Raw genomic sequence first — 22505 nt, forward strand, 5'->3', positions numbered from 1 at the left:
GGAGACAAAGAGCATGTGAGGTGTCTTGGACAAAGGTGGGGAGGGATTAGTGCTTTACAGCCAATGAAGCATTTTTACAATTATACCTTTGTTGTAATGTTGGAAGGGCAACAGCCAAGTAACACACAGTAACTTGTGGCAGATAGCACTGTCGACATATTGAGGTGATGCTTCCGGTCATGAAGTTGGTTCTACCATCATCCTACCACAACCAGAGAGCGGAGCTGCACTACTATCTACCTTTTTGGTGACCCTCAGACTATCCTTAATCCGATTTTGTTGGCTTTACCTTGCACAAACCATTATTCCCTTACCGTGTAACTTACACTGTAAATGGTTCAATTGTAACATATTGTCTTTCTGCTGACTGGTTAACATGCAACAAAAGCTTTTCTCTGTACCTTGGTACAGGTGACAATAAATACAACTGAACTAAACTGGTAGTGATATGAATATTAGCAGGAGAGAAAGAGTGACATTTTCAATCATTATGTGGTCACTTTTAGACTATTATAAAGTCCAGGCAGAGCAAGAAGACCACATTGATCAGTCAGGATCACCACAATCCAGGCGATATCCCTTTCTCACTAATACCAGTGGGATGGAGGTACAGAAGCCTCAAGTTCCTTGTCACCTAGTTCAGGAACAGCTACTTTCCTGCAATCATCAGGTTCTTGAACTGACGTTCGTGACCTCAGCTACGGAACACTATGGATTACCTCCTCCACCACCATGGGCTCATTTCTAATTATGTTTTGTGCTAATTTTGCATGAAAATTTAGTGCAAAACACAATTTTTCTTTTTTGCTGTGGACTCGTTGGGCCAAATGGCCTGTTTCCACACTTTATCTCTAAACTTATGCTTAAAATTAGTTAAACAGTGTTGCACAAGACAAGGACATTTGGCCAACAATGTCTGTGCTGAACATAATGCCAAAAACCATTATTTAGTTTATTCTTACTTCTTAAGCCCTATGCTCCTCTAGAGAGCATGGACCATTGACAAATGTCCTCCACCTCACTCGGTTGTTGGCAGTTCTTTAGCGAACCCCCCAGTTGAGCCCACTCTCAGACATTTCTGTCTGGACACCTCTTCTCCAGCTGCTCCTGGGGCGACCTATTTTCCCTTTTCCTTGGGGGTTCCATTTCAGGGCTTTCCGGGTGATGTTTGTGGCAGGTTTCCTAAGGGTGTGTCCAATCCAACTCCATTTTCTCCTTCGAATTAGGAAGTCAATGGCCTCCTGGCTTGTTCTTTTCCACGGGTCCATTTTGCTTACTTTGTCTCTCCACTAGATGTTAAGTATTCTCCTAAGGCAGGTGTTAATGAATGTTTGCAACCTGTTTGTAGTGTTTGTTGTTTTCCATGTCTCTGATCCATACAGCATCACCTGTTTCACATTTGAGTTAAAGATGCATATTTTGGTGTTGATTGAGATGTGTTTTGAGCTCCAGATCTTCCTGAGAATGTTAAACACCACCCTAGCCTTATTGATTCTACTTTTTATGTCTGCCACTGCCCCTCCGATGATGTCCACAACACTGCCTAGGCATGTACATGTTTCTACTTCCTCTAGAGCAGTGCTGTGCATAAGGATAGGGTTGCTGGTTTTGGAGTGGATCCTCATCACCTGTGTCTTTGCTGTATTGGGTGTAAGACCAAGTTTTGTTACAGCTGTGAGTCTGTCCGTCTTCTCCTGCATTTGTATCTGTGTGTGTGAAAGGAGAGCTATGTCATCTGCAAGGTCAAGATCATCTAGCTGCTCCCTCATTGTCCACTGAATTCTATTTATTTTCCCTTCCGTTGTTTCCATCATGATCCAGTCAATTGTAGGAGGAACCGGTATGGTGACAATAGACATCCCTGCTTGATGCCCGTCTTAACAGTAAAGCTCTGAGAGAGCTGGCCTACATGCAAACCTTTGCATGAGGTTCCATCATATAAGTTCTTGATTAAGTTCATGGTCTTGATGGGAATTCCATAGTGGTCCATTGGGCACCATAGTGGTTGCCCTGTCTAAACTGTCAAACGCTTTCTCAAAGTCATTAAAGTTGATGTGCAGGGACGTGTTCCATTCAATACACTGCTCAATGATGATGCATAATGTTGCTATGTGGTCTGTGCATGAGCGATCGTTCCTGAATCCTGCTTGCTTGTCCCATAGCCTCTTGTCTTCAGCTTCCTGAAGATGGCTGAGAATGACCCGGTTGAGAATTTGACTGGGTACAGAAAGTAGGGTGATCCCTTGGTACATTTTCTTATGTCACCTTTTTTTGGTAGTTCCACGATGTATCCCTCTGCCCATTCTGTGGGTGTCTTTTCCTCTTCCCAAATTCTCCCAAAGAAGCCATGGAGCATGTCTGTTGATGAGTCTATATCTACTTTTAGGGCTTCAGGTAGAATATTGTCAGGGCCAGCCTTGTCAGTTTTCTGTTGCTTGGTTGCAACCTTTATTTCTGCTTTTGTTGGTCTGTCACACTTAATTTGTAGTGGTATCCTGGCTTTGGGAATGTGTGTCTATACAGCTGGTGGTGGCCTGTTTAAGACTTCTTCGAAATGTTCTACCAATCTGTCGAGCTGCGCCTCGTGGGTTGAAAGCAGTTGACCATTCTTGTCTGTAATTGGTTTATTACTCTGCAGATATGTCCCGGACAATTTCCTTGTGATGGTATATAACTCCCTCATGTTCCTTTCAGTCGCCACAAATGCTGCCTCTTTGGCTTGCCTCTCCACCTGTGTTCTCTTGTCCCTCCTGATATTCTTTCACACTTATTTGTGGCATCTGTTGTACCCCTTTTGGGCTCAAGCCTTTTCAGCTCGTGTTCTTGAGTTGTTCACTTCCTCCTTTAAGTTTCTCCTCTGTTGTCGAGCTCCAAGCAGCTTTTAGGTGTTCCCACTACTCATTTATTGTCCATCCACCTTTCCTCCTCCGCTGTAGCTCTGTGTTTTCCCTTGAGAGGGTATCCTTGAACGTCTTCTGAGGTATTCAATGTTGCATTTAGCTCTTTGGCTTTTGGCCTGGTGGTGTCTCTTCAACCTTAGCTTGAATTTCCATACCAGGAGGTGGTGGTCTGAAGCTGCGTCAGCTCCACTTCTTGTTCTGACATCTTCCATGGACCTTCTGAACTTTTTACAGATACAAATGTGGTCACTTTGATTTTCTGTGACATGATCTGCTGACATCCAAGTTGTTTTGTAGATTGTTTTATGAGGGAAGACACTTCCCCCAATCACTAGGTTATTGTTAACACAGGTCTCATCAAACATCTTGCCATTTTCATTCATTTTCCCCACTCCATGCTTTCCCATTACTGCCTCATATCCCTTGTTTTGGCCTCCAACAGCGTTGGAGTCACCCATCGGGATAATGAGATCTCTGCCTCCAATACTACCAAGTAGGTGGTTCAAGCTGTCATAGAACCTGCCTTTGACTTCATCCTCTGCATCATTGGTGGGTGCATAACATTGGATTATGTGGGCTTTCACTCTCTTGTTGTTGGTTTTGAAGGTTGCGGAGATGAGACGAGAGCTGATGGGTTCCCATCTGTTAGAGCCTTTCTAGCGTCCTTCATCATCATGATGGCCACTCCCTCTGTATGCTTCACTCCCTCCTCTTCCTGTCCGGAGTAGATATTGGACTGCCCGCTGATCAATTTGATCTCCCCTGACTGTGTCCATCTTGTTTCAGCCAAGCGCAGGACTAAGAGATTGTAGCGCACCATTTTGTTGGCAATTGTGGCAGCATTGCCAGCCTGGAACATGGTTCGGATGTTCCATGTCCCCACAAGGATGGGTTTCTTTGGCGTCAGAAGGTGTCAGCTTCCCAGCGCCCTTGTGGGTTTGGCTGGGAAGCGTCATGTTCCCCATCGCTGGGGCACCTTCTTCAACCAAGTGTGTAATTTGGTTTTCATTTGTCAAAGTTTCTGTAACTCACACTTTTTTCCAGGGTGGGGTAGTTAACCCCACACCCAACCCCCAACCTGGAGGACCAGGGACTGCTTCATCTGCCTCCTCACCCGAGACCTGTCCGGTTCAGTTGAACCTGCCAGGGATATGAAACCCCATCTGGCATTGCTCTCAGGATCACTGGAGTACACAAGCCTCTCCTCCACGTCAAGGTTGCAGTCCATGAGAGGCATCATTTATCTTCCTACACATAGCCCATGTTCCAGCTACTCACCATCTCTGTGTAAAACAACTTGCCCCGCACATCTCCTTTAAACTTTGCCCCTATCACCTTAAACCGATGCCCTTTTAAAAATTATAAGCAACCATGAAAACTGCATTTGAAAACTGCAATGCTCTCACTGCAGCATTGGGAATGGCAATCTATTGTTCTCATCCTTATATAGACTTGTAACTGCACATACTGTTCTGCCCCAGAGGTGAAGCACTACCACGTAAAGCATGGTTGAAACCACCTTGTAGCAATGTTACAAAATTTTGAGATTTAAAAAATCAAGTCTGTAATTTATCCCATCAGATAAAGCATAAAAATGTTTAATTTGACACCTAATTCACTTTCATATCTCAAGTATTTAAAAAGTTATGGCCATTTTCATACTGGGAAATGAGCATCTTGTTCCCTATTGATTTTCTATGGACATAACAAAAAAGCTGTGATCGTGAACAGTCAAAAGCCCATAACTTTCTTAAAAATTAAGAGAACTGAATGAAATTTTCAGTTATCATAGATTGAAGCATTCTGAAACAAATATAAAATAATCTTACTTGGATGACCTGAAATTAAAGCATATAATTAGTTAGTTACCCAAGTATAGCTAATTTCAAACTTCAATTACTAGATCTAAACATCTATCCATTTCTTAATAAATGATTAACATTTTTAAATAGCCTAAATGTCCAAATAATATTCACAAATAATTCACAATAAAACATGATTTTAAAATCTCATTTACATTAATTTATAGGCCAAATGGAAGGAATTTAGTGTTTAATCGCTGTAAACAAAAGCCCATTTAAATCAGCTTTCCAGTGGGTCCCCGTGGAACGCGCTGGTTTAGAACGTTCACATTGCGGTAGATTTGTGCCCCAAATGCCGAGAAAAATACTGCGGGATATAATGGGCCCAAATTGAGCTACTCGCAATATTAAACTTTGTATAAAGGGATCTTTAGAAGCCCTTTTTAATGTAAAAATATACAGCATACCTTCTGTGGTTTGCTTTATGAGACCCTGCGGTTGCTGGCGGTCGCGGGTTTAGAGATTGATTTTTAAACTACTATAACTATTATTCAAGGCCTTTAAACCTAATAATAGCTTTTGCGACGGGGTCTTTCAGCGATTTTTCGTTAATAATTAACTAGGCTGAACATTTTCGATTGGAACAGCTTAAAGAAAATCGCTTTTTAAACCCGCCCCCTCTAAACGGCGCCAAAATCGCGCACACCCGCAACGGCAGATTTTCACCGACGCTTCAGGTAGGCTTTGCAACATACCTACACCTTGTGATCCGGTCTGGGATAACCTAGATTCAAAATAAAATTGGAAACATGTCACTGAGGCATGCCCATAAAGAAAGCCGCTGAATTTTCTTTCTCATCTTTTCTCATCTTTTCAAGAGTGGGCCTCAAAACAGTTAGCTTTTGACTCTTACCTGCAAGTGTGTGCCATTGAGCCATCTCCCCTGTGTGCTGTTTGCGGAGCCAACAGTCCTGGCCTCATATGAGAATAGGTATGTTAAGGCTGTAATATTTATGCTCAGAGTACTTTTAATAAGAATATATTTGACAAAGCATTTTATCAAAACTAAACACTGGCAGTGCTGCCAAAAAACCTGTTCTTTTGTAATTGCTACTCTAGGGTAATTTAATTCTCACTGAGGCATGCACAAAAGCTTCTGGATCAACATAATGTCCCTTAATTACCGAGCTGATGTCTTACTGCTAGTCAAATAAATAGAACCTTCAATCACTCCTGCCATCTTTTATTCTGCCGACAATTGCGACAACACCTATTGCTACTAAAACTGCTCACTGTGTTCTTTTTTGTCTGTTTAGCTTTTGTTGGCAGATCCTTACTTCCAGACTTTTTTTCACCGTATCCTCTGTTCTGCAGCAATCACGAGTGTCACATTAAATTAGATGAGAAAACACAGCCATTACTTGGGAGCAGCCTTTGGGCCACAGATGATAGCAATATTACCCACACTTTATCTCATGCTAAGGCAAAGAGAAAAGCCCATGGCCCCTGCAGAAAGAGAATGTCAGCCACAAATTGCAACCCATGAAGGTGCTGGGTGGGAGAAATTCATTTCGTGACCAAAAGCCACTTAGACATTATTGCCAATCAAACTGAATTTCACAGACCCAGCTCAGCAGGAAATGTCAGAAAGAGCTTCAGCAGCACCTAATTAATATGGAAATAAGTGAAATAAGTAAAGGGTACTGTGTGGGAGGTGGTTTTAATGCTGATTGATAATTCCCCTGGAACTCATGAATAAGTAAATCCTTGGTACGCTGTGGTCGGTCACAGTGATAGAGTATGAATTAGTATTGTGCTTGCTGCACTAATGCTCACCATGTAAGGAAAGGACACAACCTACCTGCAACTGTGAATGGCCAGAATTTCAGGCTGAAAGCCAGTTCTGTGAGATAGGGCTCAGATGAGTAAAGGTAAGGAAAATCAGAAGAATTTGATGCAGGGAAATTTGCTGCAAGGTTCCACTAAGTGGGGTTCACCCCGATGGGCATCAGGATTGAGGGGATGGAAGTCGTCTGGAGAGATCTAGGAGTCGAACGATTATGGAGCAGGATCAAACCTAAGATGGAAACTCTTGTTTGTGGATGTGGGTCAGGTACAATAGAGAGATACAGCGTGGAAACAGGCCCTTCGGCCCGTCGCGTCCATGACGACCAGCAATCATCCCTTACACTAACACTATCCTACACACTAGGGACAATTTACAATTTTACATACTAGTCAATTAATCTACAAACCTGTACATCTTTTGAATGTGGAAGGAAACTGGAGAACCCTGAGAAAACTAGGCGGTCACAGGGAGAATGTACCAACTCCGTACAGACAGTACCCGTATTCAGAATCAAAATCAGGTCTCTGGCACTGTGAGGCAGCAGCTCTACTGCTGCGCCACTGTGCCGGACAAGATGTGGGGGCTAGGGTTTTCCAGAGGGGTACAGTAAAATGAGGACTGGGTTAGTAAGTATGCAGTTGGATTAGTAAGTATGCAGATGATACTAAGATAGGTGGGGTTGCGGGTAATGAAGTAGAGTTTCAAAGTCTACAGAGAGATTTATGCCAGTTGGAAGAGTGGGCTGAAAGATGGCAGATGGAGTTTAATGCTGATAAGTGTGAGGTGCTACATCTTGGCAGGACAAATCAAAATAGGACGTACATGGTAAATGGTAGGGAATTGAACAATGCAGGTGAACAGAGGGATCTGGGAATAACTGTGCACAGTTCCCTGAAATTGGAATCTCATGTAGATAGGGTGGTAAAGAAAGCTTTTGGTGTGCTGGCCTTTATAAATCAGAGCATTGAGTATAGAAGTTGGGATGTAATGTTAAAATTGTACAAGGCATTGGTGAGGCCAATTCTGGAGTATGGTGTACAATTTTGGTCGCCTAATTATAGGAAGGATGTCAACAAAATAGAGAGAGTACAGAGGAGATTTACTAGAATGTTGCCTGGGTTTCAGCAACTAAGTTACAGAGAAAGGTTGAACAAGTTAGGGCTTTATTCTTTGGAGCGCAGAAGGTTAAGGGGGGACTTGATAGAGGTTTTTAAAATGATGAGAGGGATAGACAGAGTTGACGTGGAAAAGCTTTTCCCACTGAGAGTAGGGAAGATTCAAACAAGGGGACATGACGAGAATTAAGGGACTGAAGTTTAGGGGTAACATGAGGGGGAACTTCTTTACTCAGAGAGTGGTAGCTGTGTGGAATGAGCTTCCAGTGAAGGTGGTGGAGGCAGGTTCGTTTTTATCATTTAAAAATAAATTGGATAGTTATATGGATGGGAAAGGAATGGAGGGTTATGGTCTGAGCGCAGGTATATGGGACTAGGGGAGATTATGTGTTCGGCACGGACTAGAGGGGTCGAGATGGCCTGTTTCCGTGCTGTAATTGTTATATGGTTATATGGTTATTATATGGTTAGTGGAGGGCTGGAGGCTGAAGTTGATGCGTGGGATGGCATAGTCAATTGCGGAGATCTGGAAGGGATTCCCCATGGAGGCCAGCGATGATCGATGGTTGAGGTGTGGGGCTTCATGCCGATTGTGGGAGATGGATGTTAAGGGCATCTGAGGTCCTGGCAATCCATTCCAAAGAAGGAAACAAACAGGCCAGGATTGATGTTTTCTTTGAATGATTGACAAGCCACGTGAAAAGATAAGCATACAAAGAATAAAACAAACAATGAGTTGTAATCTCATGGTTCATACGCTGGTTCAGTAGCTCAGGCACTGTTCTTCTGCATAGTTGTGCCATCTGAACACTTTAGTTAGATTAGCTCCTTATAGGCATTCAGTTGCATCAATTGTTTTCTATTTAAATTGGGATTTTATCTTTCAGGTGACTGCTTTGGTAAGTAGAGTGCAACCTTTCCAGAAATAAGTTGACCGACTGGGCAGCATGAACAACCAAGGAAATAAAAACAACATTTTAGATGCTGAAATAAAAACAGTAACTGCTGGAAATATTCAGCAGTCAGGCCGCATTTATGGGAAGAGAAACAGGATCAATGTTTCAGGTCAAAGACCCTTTGTCAGAACAAACAAGGAGAATTTGGGTTGATTTTTAACCCCACCTAAGCAGGTGCATGGGGTAAATGAAATATTTCAACTTTAAATAATTAAACCTTAAATAACACCACAAACTGCCTTCATCACGATTTGACAGTCAGGACAGAATACAAGGAGTCGATTGGTAAGTGAAGCAAGTTAGTAGGTTTGCAGCCTGATTTAACCCCAGCTGGTTGGGTTTCCTTGCCTGAAGGGAAGGAAGGACATGGAAAGTAGACAGTACAGAGCCGATCATCCTGATCATCCCACCTCTTGCCTAATGCACCAAGACTGGGCCAACCATTAGCCCTATTAAACTTAAAATTATCACCCCTACATTTGAACCCTCATACTGCTCCCTTCTTTATATTCTCTTTTAGCCCTACAAACCTCACAGAACGATGGTTTCTACCAATTCTGGTCTCACCAATCCTGTACTGTTCAGGGTTCAGGGAATGATATGCAGTCCTCCATGCTCAAACCAGCAGTTCAGGCAAATTATCTGCAATTGTGAGTGCCCATCTGAGCTAAGTTACGGAGTCCATGTATTCTGCAACCACCAGGAAACTAAGTATATTGTATTTTTTTCAGTACTAAGCGACCATCAAACCAAAGCCACGTATGTTTTATGGTGGAAGTGACACATCCTGGTTGTTGGGATCTGTACAGTTCTGCAATTATCTTTCATATGCTTTCTTTGCATGCAATGGGCACAAACAGAAACAGGTCAACACATTTCATGAACAAGACACAAAGTTCTGGAGTAACTTAGCGGGTTGGGCAGAATTTAGGAAAACATGGATAGATGACGTTCTGGGTTGGAGCCCTTCTTCAGACTGTCTGAATCTGAATTCTCAGTATGAAGAAGGGTTCCGAGCTGATACATTGCCTATCCATGTACTCCAGACATAATGCCGGGCCCATAGAGTTACTTTACACTTTGTGTCGTGTTTTGTAAATCAGCATCTGCAGTTCCTTATATCAAAAAAATTCCTGAGGTTGACTGAGAGATAAAAATGATCAAGCTCACCAGGAAAACGGGTTGGAGCTGGGAAGGGTTTAAACAGTGATTGTTTTAAGCTTGAACAATTAATAAATTGGGTGGCAACTTAAATTAAGGTCACAGTGATAGAATCATACAGTGTGTAAACAGGGCCTTCCGCCCAACTGGCCCACACCGGCCAACATGTCCCATATGCATTAGTTATACCTACCTGCGTTTGTCCCATATCCCTCTAAAACCACATGTGGTTAAAGCGCACTTTGTCAGATTTTAATAAAGGCTATTTATACATTTTGGTTTCACCATGTAGACATTACAGCAGTGTTTATACATAGTCCCCCCCCCCCCCCCCCCATTTCAGGTCACCATCATGTTTGGGACACAGCAATGTCATGTAAATGAAAGTAGTCATGTTTAGTATTTTGTTACATATCCTTTGCATGCAATGACTGCTTGAAGTCTTATGCTTGTTTTGGGGGCTAATCCCCATTCAGTTTTCTCATCACCATATAAAAGGCATGCTCAATTGGGTTCAGATTGGGTGATTGACGTGGCCACTCAAGAATGGACCATTTTTTAGCTTTGAAAACTCCTTTATTGCTTTAGCAGTATGTTTGGGATCGTTGTCTTGCTGTAGAATGAACTGCCGGCCAATGAGTTTTTAGTCATTTGTTTGAACTTGAGCAGATAGGATGTGTCTATACACTTCAGGATTTATTATGCTACTACCATCAACAGCTATATCATCAATGAAGATAAGTGAGGCAGCACCTTCAGCAGCCATACATACCCAGGCCATAACACTCCCATAACCGTGTTTCACAGATGAGGAGATATGCTTTGGATTTTGGGCATTCCTTCTCTCCTCCATACTTTGCTCTTGCCATCACTCTGATATAAGTTAATCTCCATCTCATCTATCCACAAGACCTTTTTCCAGAACTGTGGTTGCTCTTTTAGACTCGGTTTGTACTCGCTAGAATTTAGAAGATTGAGGGGGGAATCTTATAGAACTTACAAAATTCTTAAGGGATTGGACAGGCTAGATGCAGGAAGATTGTTACTGATGTTGGGGAAGTCCAGAACAAGGGGTCACAGTTTAAGGATAAAGGGGAAATCCTTTAGGACCGAGATGAGGAAAACTTTTTTCACAGAGAGTGGTGAATCTCTGGAATTCTCTCCCGCAGAAGGTAGTTGAGGCCAGTTCATTGGCTATATTTAAGAGGGAGTTAGATGTGGCCCTTGTGGCTAAAGGGATCAGGGGGTATGGAGAGAAGGCAGGTACAGGATACTGAGTTGGATGATCAGCCATGATCATATTGAATGGCGGTGCAGGCTCGAAGGGCCGAATGGCCTACTCCTGCACCTATTTTCTATGTTTCTATGTTTCTTTTAAGTACTTCTTGGCAAACTGTAACCGGCCATCCTATTTTTGCGGTTAACCAGTGGTTTGCATCTTGCAGTGTAGCCTCTGTATTTCTGTACATGAAGTCTTCTGCGGACAATGGTCATTGACAAATGCACTCCTGAAGAGTGTTTCTGATCTGTTGGACAGGTGTTTAGGGATATTTGTTTATTATAGAGATAATTCTTCTGTCATCAGCTGTGGAGGTCTTCCTTGGCCTGCCAGTTCCTTTGCGATTAGTAAGCTCACCAGTGGTCTCTTTTTTCTTAATGATGTTCCAAACATTGATTTTGGTAAGCCTAAGGTTTGGCTGATGTAGCTAACAGTTTTATTCTTGTTTCTCAGTCTCATAATGGCTTCTTTGACTTTCATTGGCACAACTTTGGTCCTCATGTTGATAAACAGCAATAAAAGTTTTGAAAGGTGATGGAAAGACTGGAGGAAAGACTAGTTGCTGAGAGCTCTCTTACTGCATTAAGGAGGCAATTAAGCACACCTGAGCAATCATAAATGCCTGTGAAGCCATGTGTCCCAAATGTTATGGTGCCTTTGATTTGGGGGACTATGTATAAACACAGCTGTAATTTCTATGTGGTGAAACCAAAATGTATAGAATGGCCTTTCAAAAAATCTGACAAATGTGTACTTTAACCACATGTGATTTATTTCTATTACAAATCTCAAATTGTGGAATACAGGGGCAAATAAATAAATGCCGGGTCTTTGTCCCAAACATTATGGAGGGCACTTTACCTGTACTCCTCGTACCACTGCTCTACAACACTCTCCAGAGCCCCACTGTTCACTGTGTAGGCTCTGCCCATTTTAGTGCTCCCAAAATGCACAACCTCACATTTATTTGAAAAAATGCCATCAATCATTCACCAACCAATCAAGATCCTGCTGCAATTTTTCACAACTCTACTCGGAAATAAAACAATGGTGTCTTCTCAGTCACCACATGTGAATAACTCTAACTTCCAAGTGTCTTGATGGATACCGTATGATTGAAAATGGGAAAAAGACCAGAATTGGAAGAACACATGGTTCTCAGAGGCTTATAGGGTGAAAAGAAGAAGATATCAAGAAAGAAAGAAGCCAGTGATAAGAGGGTGCCAAACTTAGGGATAATACCTTTAAGCTTGAGAAGCTGAGAAATAGGGAACCAACATAGTTCTGGGCACAGAGGATTGGTGGCTGTGCAGAACTTGGAGCATTAACTTGGAACAAACTGCAGTATTTTACTAATCACCATAATGGCAGGATAATAAATGACAGACAATGGGTTCACTCTTCAATGTTCTCATATTGAAAAAGAGCAGGTTGGTTATCTTTTTATTAGCCGCTGTATGGTAAGCTGAGCAGATTTCTCTATGTTTAAGATCTAATTACCCCAAGACAGAAGTGCAGATGAGCAGCATAAAACAGCACACTGCACGCTCCATCTGCTTCTGATTTCTTTCTCCAAGGATGCCATCTTCTCGTGGTTCAAATAACAAATTGCCCCCGACTGGGAATCTGGGAGAGGTCATGGAGGAAGAATGTCTCTGGGAAAAGAAGGCATGAATAAATTCTACCTGGAGCTCTGTCTTAAATGGTCTCAAGCTGCTAGAACATTGGCACACAGTGTCTCGGCAGTAGGTATATTATTCTAATATTCACTTGTTCAACAGGAGAGTAAAATATAATGACCATTGTTCTTCAGGGATCTCCACAATGCTGTGCTGGAGAACATTAAACAGACACAGGGCTCCCAGTTCCCAGCTCACCAAGAATGGAATGTGAGCAGAGACTCACATCTGTCAGTCTCAACCTCCAGCTGCACTTGAGGTTCTCGAGGAGGAAGATAAGGAGGAGGATAACAATGAGAATTAAAAGAGAAAAGCCAGACAGCACACATTCTGGGAACATATCGATCACAAACTTTAGTTACAAACCCCCAAACAACAGGAACTTAGTCAAAGGGAGCTGGAGTAACTCAGCGGGTCAGGCAGCATCTGTGCAGAACATGGATAGGTGACATTTCGGGTCGGGGACCCTTCTTCAGACTGACACTATGTTGACAGCTGCCTTTCAACTGCGTATACATGTTTTGGCCATCTTGTAAGATGGCCAGACGTTCAGAACCTAACTCCAAAGAAATAAAGGATTAATGGAACTGGTGGCACAAATTCAAGACATATCAAGGAATGGGTAAGAAGGAACTGCAGATGCTGGTTTACACCAAAGATAGACATATAATGCTGGCAGGGCCGGATTTACATATTAGCTAGACAAGCTTAAGCTTAGGTCCTCGAGATCTAGGGGGGCCAACTCACCTCGCTGCCTCACCGGACCCGTCGAACCTCGCCGCCCCACCGACCATCCGCCCACCGGGACCTCCTACTCTTTGCCTGCCGACCCTCGCCACTCTACCGCCCTCCCTCCAGCAGCCCGCAGACGTCACCTTACCTGCAGCCTGGACTCAGCACCGGGCCTAAAGTTTCCACGCTTCAGACTCCCACTCCCCCGGGTTTGACTGCACTGGGTCCAAGTGCTAGCCCCCCAACCCTGGTAATCTCAGTGGCTGTTCCACTGGGTCATCCCCATTCCCCTCAAAACATGTGACCCCAGCTCTTCCCCACCCACACTACAGTCTATATACCCCCCTACCCCCTGACCACCGACCATCCCCCCACCAGACATCGCCTTGGCCTCAGTCCACTCACCTGCCTTCCTCCAGCACCATCCCCCCTGACCTCCCCCTCTCAGATACCGAACGGTCTGTCCTCAGCAGAGGCCTCACCTTTGTCCCCCTTCGTCCCCACCTCAATGAGTTCCAGACCCACCGCGATTTGGAGCTCTTCTTCCGTTGCCTCCGCTTCATACCGTTCTTCCATGGGAAGGAGTCCTCGCCCCCATTGATGATCCCTTTTCCCGTCTCCAACGGACCCCCTCCTCTTGGACCCCCCCCTCATGGCCATTAGTACAATGAAATGTGTGGGTCACCATCCAACGTCGGAACGGGAGAACATTCTCAGCGACTTGGAATTCTGAATCGGCCACTTCCTACTGCGGCTCCTGAAGTCCACAGGCTGAGCTGGGTGGAGATTCACGCTGGCGGCCCTCGGCAAAGGGATCCCAGGGCTCCGCGATATTGAAATCAGCGCGGCCCAAGGCTGGGAGCTCCGCAAACCACCGCTCCATGATGTTGAAGCAGGAGGCCCAACACTCCAGAGCTTCAAACGGCGATCCAGGTAACGCATCGCCCGCTCCACGATGAATCCAATATGGATTTTAAAACCAACTGTTTAATGACAACATACAGTAGGATCTAAAAGTGTCACACTGTCACTCGGTTAGTCATGGTCCTCTAGTCTTGGGGTGGGGGATTGGGAGGGGGGGGCTCACATGCGAAATAGCTTAGGGCCTCTCTTCATCTAAATCCAAAGGTCAAAAAAGGTCAAAGGTTATTTATTGGTCACATACACCTAGGTGTAGTGAAATGCTTCTTGCCAGTGCAGCACATAAAGAAAGAATACAGACATAACATTAATAAGAGATTTAAACATAAAGAACATCCCCCCACAATGGCTCCCACCATGAGGGAAGGCACAAAGTCCAGTCCCCAACCCCAGTTCACCCATAGTCGGGCCCGTTGAGGCCTCCACAGTTGCCTCTACGGAGGCCCGATGTTCCTGGCCGTTCTCGCCGGGTGATGTTGCTCCGGCGTCGGGAGAATCCTCGCAGCGGCCTGGGAACCCTGGAACGGCCGCTTCCGTACTGGAGGCCGCGGCTTCCGAAGCCAACAAGGCCGCGCCGGTTGGAGCTCCACAACTGGCGATCTCATCTATAGATCCCAGGCTCCCGGTGTACAGTTCGGCGCCACCGCCCGCAGCTGGCCGCTCCTCAAACCCGCAGCTCCGCGATGTTTTACTCGGCTGTCTTCAGCTTACCGGAGCTCCAGCGCGGCGACCCAGGCAAGGCATCGCCCGCTCCACGATAGCGCTCCAGCGCTGTGCCGCTGCCGAAGCCGTGGTTCTGGGCAGTGCCCGACAGGAAACGCCGCTCCAGGCCCGCTGGTAGGCCGCGAGGACGGGTCGAAGCTGCAGCCTGGAGAAAAGCTGCCTCTCCGACCAGGTAGGGACCCTGAATGCTGGAGTAAGTCAGTGAAACAACAGCATCTTTAGATAAAAAGAATGGGTGCCGTTTCGGGTCATGACCCTTTTCAGATTGAAGAACATCACCCATTCCTTCTATCTAGAGATGCTGTCTGTCCCGCTGAGTTACTTGAGCATTGTGTGTCTATCTTCAGGATATGTCATGTCGCTTTACAGCCTCTGAAGTCCCTTTGAAGTGTTACTGTTGTGACTGTTATAATGTGTAATGGGAACATAATAAGACCCCACAAACAGCAACAGTTAAACAATTTTCTTGGAATTGACTGAGTGATAAGTATCACCCAGCTCACCGGGACAAAGGGACAAAAGTTAGGAAAGGTTTACACACAGCGATGACAATTTTAAGTTTGAAGAAGTGGTGAACTGCGAGTCAACTTAAAGATGGGGGAAAGAGGCAAACTCACCTAATCTTCTTTGAAATAATACCATGGCATCCACATATGGCAGGGCATTTGGCATATGGCAGGGCATTGTAGAACTCTACACATGCCAGCAACTAGCATATGCCAATTCCACCAAGACTTTGCTCAGTCACTTTGTGCTTGTGTTTGTAATAGCTCATCCAAAGTTGAGAGATCTCGGTCTTCCCATGCAACTGCAGGTGGTTTCTACCTAACACAACATCCAGTTACATTGCATAGAATATCCATGCACTGAAATATTATTGTGTTCTACAGGTACCTTGATGGCACTCAGCTATTCCATCCCATCAGCTCGCTTAATCCTCCACTTACCTTGCCTTGTCAAACTGATTAACAACACAGTCACAGTGGCACAGCAATTGCTGCCTAACAGCGCCAGTAACCCAGGTTCGATCATGACAAGGGGTGCTGTCTGTATGGAGTTTGTACCTTCTCCCTGTGACCGTGTGGGTTTTCTCTGGGTGGTCTGATTTTCTCCCACATTCCAAATATGTGCAGGTTTGCAGGTTAATTGGTTTTTGTAAATTGTCCCTAGTGTGTAGGATAGACCTAGTGCACGAGGATCGCTGATTGACGCGGACTTGATGGGCCAAATGACCTGTTTCCATGCTACATATAACTTTCTCCAATTGTACTAGTGAAAATCATATAGTGAAAATCAACGTTTTTGGTTGCAAGCACAAATTCAATTCCCAGCCATTGATTCCAGCTCTTTCCAAGGAACTCCTGAGGACGAAAGAGATTCTAAGCAAGCTGGTGTCAACTTTCACCATCTTGCCAGTCAAATAATTCATCCATCCATATCTTCTGCAGCAAAGTTAGTGAACAATACAACAGACATTGTTCAATTGTACGTAAGAATGTCAGCCTCAGTTTAAAGTATTCTCAGATGTAAGTCAGAAAATTGGGGTTCCACACTGTGGATGTTTCAGTGTAATATCAAAGCCCAGCATAGAAAAAATACTCCGAGATCAGATATTCAATGGAAGTTGCATCTTCTTTCTCCAATCGATACAAGGGTCCCATGATGACTTTCCAAAGGAGTGGCACCACTGGCACAGAAGGTTGTGCTGGTGCTTCACGTCTCTGGCTGCCACGGTTCAAACTTACCTCTGGCGCTTTCTGTACGGATTTTGCACATTCTTCCTGTGAATTTATGGAAATGTAGGTGCTCCGGTTTCCTCACACCAGCTGAAGATACTCTGGCTGTTGGTTAATTGACCACTGTAAATGACTACCTAGTGCAGGAGGGCCGAAGTGGAGCCAGGGGAGTAGGACTGAAGGGGAGAATGAGAGAGAAACGACTGAAGGGAACTAAGTGGGGGAAATGGGTTGATAGGATTACTCAGATATTTAGCAGCATCTCGATAGGCTGAATGGCCTCCTTTGTGGTCAGAAAATATTAATTGTGGAAATATTAATTAACCTGCAACTCCTTCTGCAGTTGTACAGAGCCCTAGTGGGACCACACCTGGAGTATTGTGTGCAGTTTTGGTCCCCTAATTTGAGGAAGGACATTCTTGCTATTGAGAGAGTGCAGCGTAGGTTTACAAGGTTAATTCCCGGGATGGTGAGACTATCATATGCTGAGAGAATGGAGCAGCTGGGCTTGTACACTCTGGAGTTTAGAAGGATGAGAGGGCATCTCATTGAAACATATAAGATTGTTCAGGGATTGGACGCGCAAGAGGCAGGAAACATGGTCCCGATGTTAGGGGAGTCCAGAACCAGGGGCCACAGTTTAAGAATAAGGAGTAAGTCATTTAGAACGGAGACGAGGAAATACTTTTTCTCACCGAGAGTGGTGAGTCTGTGGAATTCTCTGGAGGCAGGTTCTCTGGATGATTTCAAGGGAGAGCTAGATAGGGCTCTTAAAAATAGCAGAGTCAGGGGATATGGGGAGAAGGCAGGAACGGGGTACTGATTGGGGTGATCAGCCATGATCACATTGAATGGCGGTGCTGGCTCGAAGGGCCAAATGGCCTGCTCCTGCACCTATTGTCTATTGTCTATTGTTAATTGGTCGGTAAAAAATGTACCTAGTTGATGGTCGGTATGGACTCAGTAGGGCCTGTTTCCATCATGTGTGGTTGTAATTTGAAATGTAGTAATATGAAAAATCAAACAGATTTTTCCTGATGTCTTGCAAAAATTGATGTCTAAGCAAACATTAGTAAAACAGTTCACCTGGTCATTCATCATCTGTTGGTGGGATCCAGTTTTGCTCATTTGGTTAGATAGGCACAAAGTGCTGAAGTAAAGGGGCTGTCCCACTTTCACGACCTAATTCACGACCTGTGCTGAAATTTGCCCTTGACTCATACTCGCAGCATGGTCGCCACAAGGTCGTAGGAGGTCGTAGGTAGGCCGTCGCAGGCCGTGATGCTAGTTGTAGGTACTCGTGGCATCAAGTAGGTCGGGGCGTTTTTTTTAGCCTGATGAAAAATGTCCACGAGTAAACACGGTCGTGAATTAGTTCGTGAAAGTGGGACAGGCGTGTCTGGCAGCATCTCTGGAGAAAAAATAATGTGTGACGTTTCAGGTCTGAAACGTCATACATCCTTTTTCTCTCTCGAGATGCCGACTGTGTCACTGAGTTACTCCAGCACTTGGTGTCTATCTTTGGCAACCAGCATCTGCAGTTCCTTGTTTATACTTGCTCATATGGTTGCTATGTTTCTTGCAGGTTAATAGAAGCCAACATTTGGAAGTATTTAGAAGTATTTTATTGGCTGTGAAACTTTTTTAGGACTTGCTGAGGTCATAATAAGGACTACATAGATGCAAATCTTGTATTTGACATTAATCAGTGTTGGATCTCTGAAATTGCAAGACATTGTCAATGGCAAGAAACTGTTTCCAAACAGTTCAGTTCCAGAGCTCAAAACAATCACCAAATTAAACTTCTTCCATAATTTGTTTGCTATTTTGTCTGCCATTCCTTTGAGGCATCCAAGGACTGAGGGCATTACACCACTTGGTGTCGATGATTATTGACATGCTTAAGCAAAGGTTTGGACGCTTTGATTTATCAGGGATGTAAACCAACGAGATTGTAAAAAACGATTTTCCATGCTATGTCTCATCCAATTTTGCACTGCCTTGGCATGTTCCCCGTGACAATGTGTCAGTTAGTCAGTTAACGAAGCTACATTACACATGAATGGGTCACCAGTTCTCCAAAGCTGCCATTAAAGAAGACAAGACTTGCACCCACATGCATACAGTACATATCATATCCAAGGGTGAGCAGACTGCCAGATTTCATGAGTGCCATCGCAAATGTTTCACTAATGTGTGCAGACATAGTTTGAGCTTTTGGAAAGTTGATCAACAGTGACCAATGTGACTTTAAATGACTGCAACTAGTTTTTACAAAAATGATAAGGGACCTGGAAAGAAGACAAATTGAGCAATGTGGCAACACTCTTACAAGAAACATTGTAAATGTCTTATTTTCTTGTGGCAACCTCCAAATCAAAATTGGCATCTTAACATTTCCTATTTGCAGCCAGCTTTATTTTAAAAGGCCAGTGGAGCCCCTGGGATGACGCTAAAGCATTATGTTCTTCCTCGTGACTCCCTGTGCACTGCGTGCATGTCATGTGCTGTGTACCAGGAACTGTTAAAATATTTACCACATTTCACTGCACAAAATCAGAACAATGCGTTTCAGGAATATACAATGCCCAAGCAGTAATGTTTCTGAGTACCTCTGATACAGGATATTGTGATTACAGACCTCCTCATACTGAACGGACAGGGCAAAACTATCTGAATAAATAGTCAGGCCAATGTAGAATCACCTTACAGCACAGGCCAGGGTATATGACATATCATGTCTTGTTAGACTATTTGCAAGACTTCTCCATCCAGCCTCATGTACAACCTTTGTTGTTAATATATATAACCCACACCCCTCAAAGAAAAATGCACACTTGACATGAAAAGCATGAGATCCAGGCATAACCAAACAAACAAATAAGACTGGAATCAATTGCAGAACATTTACTTTACACATCAGACACTTTAATTCCTGTGGAAGGAGCAACTGAAGTTCTATCAGGTTATGTTCCTTCATGAACATAGTCTCCATGTTTTCTTTCTCATTGCCCAACCACTTGCCGTCTAGGACACAGTATGACTCCTGATGCTTGTGGCAGATGTTCACTGCAAACCACAGATAAAGGAACTAAAAATCCATGCTGCCAGCAACTTGTAGCTACTTTAGCATGCTAATTACCATTGCCTGTAGGCCCCAAATATAATGGAGAGCACTTTGGATTCTAATTAGAAAAAAAAATCGTGCAATGAACTGTACAGAGTGTGAAGGTGCATAGTTTAAGGAATATAAAAACAGCCTATGCCTTCAGGGAATCCTCACCCATTAAAAAATTGAAACTTTGAGTAACGTGTTTAATTATCATAGGAATGATGCTGATCTATTTTCTGCTGGGTACAAACTATTCCTAAAGGATCTCAATGTTATTCGAGGCCTTACATTTCAAATGCACATAAAAGAGAAAATGGGACTTTAAAAAAAAGAAAAAATTGGAAAGAACAGTTTGCTGATTTATCTGAGGGTATTGAACCCTCAAATCCATCCCCGTTTCTCTAACAGTGCACTCACACTGCTTTCCAGAAAGTGACACATTCATAAAATGCTGCAATTAAAACTGTGGCACTTTACACTGCTTTTTCAGGAATTATTTTACACTTTCTTTTAAGACTTTAAGACTTTACTTTAAAGATACAGCATAAAAACAGGCCCCATTGGCTCACCATGACCGTGCCAACCAGTGATCACCCCGTACACGTACACTATCCCACATGCCAGAGACAATTTACAATTTTACCGAAGCCAATTAACCTCCAAACCTGTATGTCTTTGGAATGTGGGAGGAAACCGGAGCACCCAGGGAAAACCCACATGGTCGAGGGAGAATGTATATACACTGAACAGACTGCACCCGTAGTTAGGATCAAACCCTGATATCTGGTGCTGTAAGTCAGCAGCTTTACCACTGCCAAACCGGGCCATCTTGTTAAAAATACTTGCAGAGAGTACAGAGCTGAACTCTGCACAGTTTCAGTTTCAGTTTAGTTTATTGTCACGTTGCAGTGAAAAGCTTTTGTTGCATGCTATCCAGTCAGCAGAAAGACAAAATATGATTGCAATTGAGCCATTTACCATGTATAGATACATGATAACGGAATTACTTTTAGTGTAAGGTAAAGCCAGCAAAGTCCGATCAAAGATAGTCTGAGGGTCACCAATGTGGTCGATAGTAGTTCAGTACTGCTCTCTGTTTGTGGTAGGATGATCCAGTTGCCTGATCATAGCTGAGAAGAATCTGTCGTTTTGCCACTTCTATACCTTTTGCCTGATGGGAGAGGAGAGAGCTGGAGGTGAACTAGCAATCATTATGTCACTCTGCGTGCATGATGCTGTGGTTAGCTTTGAGAGCTCTAAAACCATGCAGCTTAGAAGAAGGCTACTCCGCCCCTCCCAACCTGCCCCAGTTGTCCAAAAGTGATAACCAGTTAGATACACTGTCCTCACTCTCTCCTCACAACTCTGGTCATTTTCAAATGCACATCCAAGCAACTTCTGAAAATTAGTATTAAACATGGCATCGGCTGTACAGTTAGTATATTTCAGATCACATCTAATTGCACAATTTCTTCTTGTTGTTGTTCTTGGCCTTTTGGTAATCATCTCCCACTACAGCCAAGGCTACAGACCTGTTAATGGAGAGAGTTGCTCACTTACTTGCCTGCCCTCTTCACTGCAGCCCACCTCTACCCACACCAAGCATAGACCATCTGTCTCCCCAAATAATTCTTGCATCAGCAGAGATATTTTCCTTATCTTTTATACACTCTTAAAATGAATAGATTAAACAATCAAAGAGAATACTTAGAGCAGATTCATCTTTAATTCAAGGACGAGTGGCTACGTTTCTTTCTCAAGGGGAAGGAGGAGTTGCACTTGGACACTTTCCATCTCTTGCTTTAGGACTGCAGCCACAAGATATCATGTTCCCATTGGCTTGACAGTAAGAATCTTGAACACTTCACACCACAAGCATCCCTCCTGCAATTCTGGCCCATGCCTCCTTCCATGGGGTCGATCATCTGGATCACAAAAATGCTGACGCGGACTCAGCTCCCCAACTCTGCCAAGGCAAGTGGTATTAGCTTAATATCAAAAGTATTTCAGCTGCTGGAAATCTGAAATAAGAACAGGAAAAGATGGAAACTCTCAGCAAGGCTGGTAGCATCTGCGGAAAAAAAAGGAGTTCACATTTGTCGCATAGGTAAAAGAGGCAGATGGAAATCCTGACCGAGAAAAGAGTAGAATTTCTTCAAGGGGAGCATTGCACCGTTTTGAACAGAATTGCAACCCAGAAAAACTGTCTTCTGATCAGAGTAGCTAGTGTTGTCCGGCGCTTTTTGTTTTTTTTGCTGCAGATGTATTGCTACCTTCAATCAACACCTACCCAGTCGACAAAATGCAACAGCTTCAATCAGGCAACCTGAGTAACCTGTACACAATGAACAGTTATATGGAGAAATATCATACGAAGGAGCAATTAGGAGATTATATTTCACTTTCTTTGAGCATTTTTGCCAATAGTTATATAGCTCAAGGGCTTGTCAATAAATGTTTATTCAATAATCATTTATCATCTGGTGAGCAGTGGGAGGTGGCATGTAATTTAACAAAACCGTCAGGAAAATATTCAGCTC

At 43.8% G+C, this 22505-nt stretch overlaps 1 pseudogene; it reads right to left on the bottom strand.

Moving 5' to 3' along the window:
- Positions 1-1073: 1073 nt before the first annotated feature.
- On the bottom strand, positions 1074-11994 carry LOC116973782 (annotated as a pseudogene).
- Between the last annotated feature and the right edge of the window lie 10511 nt (positions 11995-22505).

Source organism: Amblyraja radiata, chromosome 5 (assembly GCF_010909765.2).
Source record: "Amblyraja radiata isolate CabotCenter1 chromosome 5, sAmbRad1.1.pri, whole genome shotgun sequence".
Lineage (NCBI taxonomy): Eukaryota > Metazoa > Chordata > Chondrichthyes > Rajiformes > Rajidae > Amblyraja > Amblyraja radiata.